The following is a 6,489-nucleotide window of genomic DNA, read 5'->3' as shown; positions in this document are numbered from 1 at the left end:
CCCAACCCCCCCCCCCCCCCCCATGAATGGCTCCTCGACCTGCTAAGAATCACCAACAGCTTAGTAAACTTGTTTTTAAGCAACTTTTCCCAGTCTACCGGTATTTGCAAGTAAATGTCCTTAGGTTACAGGTGCGCTAGCTCCAGGTCCCACCTACAAATATCTCACAGCTACTTCTGAAAAGAAAAGCTGGTTGGAGGAGAACCCGGCAGATGCATTAGGTGGTGAAAGGACAGTGAAAATAGACATAGGTCAGTGTCTTAGAGTCAGTCTCTTCGAGTCCCGACTTCCAAACACAGACGATCTTTTAGAGCAGAAAGCACTGCGGGCCGAGAGCCAACAGGCTGGGTTTCAGCCGGTCTTCACCAGCTATGGTGACTTAGGTGAGCTGCCAACTTCACATGTGCCAAAAGAAAGAAATCCTATTTCATTGAATTATTTGGAAAAGTAATGATAACATTAGACATGAAATAATTTGGTAAGCTGCAATTTCCTATTTAAATGGGGGGGGGGCTTAATTACAATTATTTGACTCAGCTATTTGGCTGGGATCTTACAGGGAACTTGAATTCTCAGATAGAATTTTAAAAAAAATAACAACACAAAAAATACCCTGAGATGCAATATGGCATAATGATCAAGGACAGAGCCTTGGACTCAGGATACCCATGTTCAAATCCTGTGTGACCTTGAGCAGGTTACTTACCTTCTCTGTACCTGTTTCCTTATCTAGAAAATGGGGATAATATGGATGCCTACCTCACTGGGCTACCCTGAAGACTATGGCAGTTAAAATACTTAAAGGACTTAGAATGGTTCTTGGTACTCAAGATGCTTACTGTGTTAATCGTTACTATGCTACTATGATTTCCATCAAGCAGGCAAAAGGTGGACTAGAATTCAGTAGCCTGCACTACAGAACAAAACTGCTGCAGCAGAGGGAATAAGACACAATATGCCTTTGACAAGCAGCCCTGAAATGTACTGCATTTTTAACTCTCTGGGGCACTCTCTTGGAGAGAAAGGTAAGTCATCATACTCCCAGTAAAACCCTGCTCCCTCTTCCCCTCCCCGACGCCCTTCATATGCAAAAATACATAACTGGCACCCCTTCAATGCCCTCTTTCTTCATTACTCTCCAATCCCCTGAAGACCAATGTCTTTCCTGGATAAAGGCCCAGCCTAAGAACCCAGGAGAGCTTGGGCAAGTCCATGGACACCCGGGCAGCTTCAGAATGTTCAGCTCCTTTCCTCCTTTCCCATCTCAGTCCTTCCTGTCCTTCAAGGCTTGCATCATATCCCACTTCCTCCCCTAAAGACCTCTCCCTTCTCGGGGTTCTGCATCTATAATTGCTAACTCTGCATTCACTGGCTGTATAATTATTTTCCAAGTGCCTATTTTATTGCCCCTAAAAGGTAAATTCCCCAAGGGCTAGTTATAGCTCTTCTGAATACCTCGAGGTGCTTAGCACAGTTCTAGAGACACTGTATGTTACTATAAACTTGGGAAGGGGGTTAATTCACTGGAAGAAGCCCAGGCTCCATGTGAAACAGTCAGATGCAGACCAGCCTGAGCCTCTACTCCTCCTCCCCAAGCCCAGGTCAGATGCTGCTATCAGACCACAGCATTCCTTCCCAGAGATCCTGGAAGAACTTCAGAAACCTTCTCAACACTGATCCATAGGCAGCCCCTACCAACTGACTGGGGAAATGAACCCTAATGCCATCTCTGCTTTCTAGGCACTTCCTTAACTGAGTCTCCATTGCATGAGGACTTAACTACCTCTGCCATAACTACACACTCCATTGTACAGAGGTGGCAACTTGTCTGTCTCCACTAGACCAGTGGCTTTCAGACTTTTGATTGTGGGAGCCCAATAATAGTCCAAATCAGCATATACAGAATGGAGGCCAAAGTTTCCCAAAACAATATTCACCTTAACACTGTGCAATTAATAAAGGAGGGTTCCAGGCTGTTTCCATCTTGTAGTATCTTCAACACATGACTTCTAGGGTTATCATGTTTGGGATCATATCAATCTTCCCTCTGAATTTTTTTTTTTATGGGTTAAGCCTACAAGTGATGCTCATTGCTTCCAATCTCATGCTATTGGCTAATATCTAGTCACATGACTTCACTTAACTGCAAGGTAGCTGGGAAATGTAGTTTAGCCACGTGCACAGAAAGAGATGGAAATCGATTTGGGGATTAGCTAGCAATCTCTGCCATGGATCTGCCATTTAAAAAACTCTCCAAGGAAACAATATGGAGTTTCCTCAAAAAATTAAAAATGGAACTCCCATTTGACCCAGTAATCCCACTTCTAGCAATATAGCCCAAGAAATCAGAAACACCAGTCAGAAAGGACATATGCACCCCTATGTTCATAACAGCACAATTTACAATAGCTAACATTTGGAAACAGCCTACTAGAAGCCAATTGGAGAAATAAATATCACATGATCTCACTCATTTGTGGAATATAATGAACAACATAAACTGATGAACCAAAATAGACCCAGAGAAAAAAATGTATTTTAGGATATAATAGAAGTAATCCTCTTATTTGCAGATTTTTAATATTTCCTACAACTTTTGTGATATTATACTATGTTAGTACAGTTTTGGTAATGTTATATTTAAACTCTCTTTTTCTTGAAATATTAATTTTTATTGCATGTAAATTATATTTAAAACTAGAGGTCCAGTGCACAGATTCGTGCACCGGTGGGGTCCCTCTGCCTGACCTGTGGGGATCGGGCCGAAACCAGCTCTCCGACATCCCCCAAGGAATCCCGATTGCAATAGGGTGGTTCTCAGGTGACACACCCCTGAATCGGGCTCCCTCCTCTCTGGTTCCGGGTGCGTCACCCAAGAACCATAGCTGCCAAGTCACAGCAGCTTGGCAGCTCCTGCATTGAGTGTCTGCCTCCTGATGGTCAGTGCACATCATAGCTACCGGTCAGATGGTCGGATGGTTGAATGGTGGGCTGGTCACTTTGGCTTTTATATATAGAGATCGTTTTTCTTGAAATATTAATGTTTATTGCATGTAACATTATATTTAAAATAGTTTTCTTGTAATATTAATGTTTATTGCATGTAACATTATACTTAAAATCATTTTTCTTGAAATATTTTTAAAAAATAGAGCACCTGACCTAGAAAAAATAAATAAATAAATATAAAATAATAAAAAATAAAAAATCCCTCCAAGGAAAGGACCTAGTCTTTATGTCTCCAGTGACTAACAAAATATTGGCTCACAGTAAGTGAACGTGGTAGATTCTGGCCAGAGTTCCCGGAGTGTTATAGTTTATGATTAGGCATTGTGATCCTCTCCAAATTCACACATGTGCAAATCCCTTTTTCTGCCCAAAGCAGAGCTGAGTCCAAAAATCTGGATTAGAGAAAGTATCTTAGTGTCTTCCCTTCCATTTGGGGACAGCATAGCCACTTACTCTTCCAACCACCACATGCCTGTGGGAAAGGAGCACAGCAGAACAATTAAGAGCACCCGACTTTTGAGGCAGGTAAATCCTGACCAGGCCTCTCTCTGGTTACATAACTACGGCAGAGCACTCACTAATACCCACTATGTGTATTAACTGTACTGAGCATTTTTCTATACAGTATCTCATTGCATCCTCACAAAAAGTCTATGAAAGTATGTTCTCCCTCTGACTCTCCAATTCCCCCAGTGAGAATTCCTACCTCTGTGTTCCCATAGCACTTTTTCCACAATCCTTTCCTATACCTCCTGTAGAGAAGTCCATGTGGAGGGCCAAGTCTGTTCATTCTGTCTCCCCAACTACACTTCAGGGACAGTGAAAATAGCATGCACTTGTGAGTCGAAATACCTATGTTCAAATGTCCAGGGTCAAATGCCAAATCCCAATTAACAGTTGCGTGAGGTTGGCTAAGATATTTACCTCCCTGAGTCTTGATTTCCTTATCTGTAAAATGGGGTTAGAAGTCCAACCTCAAAGGGCTGCTGGGAAATATAAGCCTAGCATCTATAAAAAACTATTCCTGGCACATAGTAGGTTCTTTACAAAGGAAGAATTTCCACCCTCTGCCTCCCCTGGAGAGCAGGGATAATGTTTTGTTTCTGGGCACTAACACCATATCTTGCACATAATAAATATACAATAAATGTTCGCTGAAATGCATTGAATGATAAGCTTTACTGTTGAAAAATAAAAATAAAAAACACAAACTTCTAAAAACCCTGCCATGGTTTTTAGAAGTTCTTTTTATCTCCCCTGTCCCTTCCCACACACTTCATTACTCTTCTCTCTTTGGGCAACATGAACTTTTTTGTACTCAGAAATTTTAAATGGCTAACAGAGCACCTCAGGATTCCTTCCTCCGGCCATTATCCTTCCCTTTCAAGTTGTGCTCAGCAAGATTATTTGGATATTGGAGCTAAAAACGGTCAGATTACAAGTGGAGGTCCCTGAAATGTAACATTCCCCATTGCAGGATTCTGGAATTACACCAAGCACCGGGGAGAGGCTGCTCTTCCCCAAAGAGCTTGCTGTTCTGAAAAAAGCCTTTGTTTTAAGGCTTTGCAAACTGCACAGTGGAATCTCTGGACCTCCGCACTGGCCTGGGTGCTGTTCCGACCTAGAGCGTCCGTCTATATGCTCCCTGTAAAATGAAACACTCAAGAGTCCTAACATATTGTAAAAATTGCTGCTTCTCTGGGTCTTGGTTCCTATCTCACAGGCTAACAATCATTGTTTTGGGGCCAGGTTTTTCCAGCATGTTCCTGATAATGATAGTGGCTATCATACTGCATGTTTAGGAGGCCCATGGCGCTGTTTGGTGCCTTATGTCCATTATCTCCTTTACTTATCACCAAAACCCTCTAAGTTGGATATCACTGTTGTCCCCATTTTAGAGAGAAGGAAACTGAGGCTCAGAAGGGCAAAGAACTTTCCCAACGTCACACAGCCAGTAACAGCAAAGTCCCAATTCAAACCTTCATCTATCAGGCTCAAATCCCATTCTATTTCTGTTACTCCATACTGCCTCTTTAAATGGCTATAAAAGAAGGTCCTTTCTGTGTAGAAATACTTGAGAAAATAAACAGCTTGGACTGGTTGCTCTTTTAGGTCCCTTTCACCTCTTAAAAAAAAAAAAAGCTATGGTTCTATAGAGCGAAGGGGGGCAGGGAGGAAATGTAAGGAGGCCAAACATTACGAGGCTTGGCTTATCAGTATTTAATAACAGCTTTGGGATCAAAACTCTACAGAACCTTATTTATGGACAGACAGTTACTGTTAAGCAGAGCCTTTTATTTTCATCTGAGGATGTTGTAGCCTTCCACTGTCTTTCTATTAGTGAGAGATGGGGTGTGAAATTTGCTGGCCCTGCCAAGATTATCCCATTAAATTATCTGCCCTCTTCCAGTGTAATTCACTCAGGGGCAACAGTCTGAGACTCAGGCCCTGTGGATGTCCAGGCCTGAGCCTTCAGAGCGGGGGAGGTGTGAAGGAAAAAGTTCAGGTGGTGGTGGTAGCATCCCAATGACAATAACATCAATCCACGTTTCACTGCCTTACCAAAATAAAGTGGATGCCACAATTATCCCATTCCTAAACAAACTGAAAACCCCAACCGAGCTTACTGCAACAAAGAGAGAGCCTTTTTACTGCTGTTTATTTGTATTTTGTATTCGTTAGCTTTTTAGATATTCCTGGCATGCAAGTCAGGCTCCATGTAACAAGCAGCTGCATTTAGTTAAGGATTTCGAAGCGTTCCCCCCACCACTCCCGCCATCCCCTCCCCCCTACACTCCAGAGAACGTTCTCAGACTCCTAGAAGACTATTTCTTTCTCTTCGTGCGTCTGCGGAGCAGTCTCTCCTGTCACCCCTCAGGGAATAGGTAAGGCCAAGCTGAGGCCCTTCTGTTTGAGAACAAGGCCTCGGAGGCTGTAGCGTTTCCCAGCTGGGGCTGCTTTTGCCAGGGCCTGGTCCACTCTAATAAATCACCCCAGCTCCGTCCACGACCAAGATGCAAATACAAAGTCACTTCATCAAACTATATCTCATCGCTGGTTGGAAAGAACCGCCAGACACACTCCTCAAACCTTATTAAAACTGCAATTCATTACAACAATGTAATTTCTCCTGATCAGAGTGAAGACCATTAAGGGCCCTTCAGCCCCATCATCTCTGAGTTACAGCAGCACTGGCTCAGGAACCCAGCACAGGAAAGAAAATTGAAATTGGCTATCTCCGATCATTTATTGTAAACCCTAGATCTGGCTAAGAAAACGTTCCTTTGCTGCTCTTGGAAAACCTGGAGGAAGGGAACCTGTGGCCCATTCATAACGATAATGTAAAATCTAAGACTTAACCCCGAGGAGACTGTCTTGGGCAGCAATTAAGATAAAAGCCATGACCTCTCAGGGTCTGTTAGCCCAACAAAGCCATTTCCTAGTCGTAACTTAACTTCTCTGTGCCTAGGTTTAAATGAG

The sequence above is a fragment of the Myotis davidii genome, unplaced genomic scaffold (assembly GCF_000327345.1).
Source record: "Myotis davidii unplaced genomic scaffold, ASM32734v1 scaffold205, whole genome shotgun sequence".
In the NCBI taxonomy this organism is placed as follows: Eukaryota; Metazoa; Chordata; class Mammalia; order Chiroptera; family Vespertilionidae; genus Myotis; species Myotis davidii.
The sequence above is the reverse complement of the archived record's forward strand: the minus strand, read 5'-3'. Positions refer to the sequence as shown.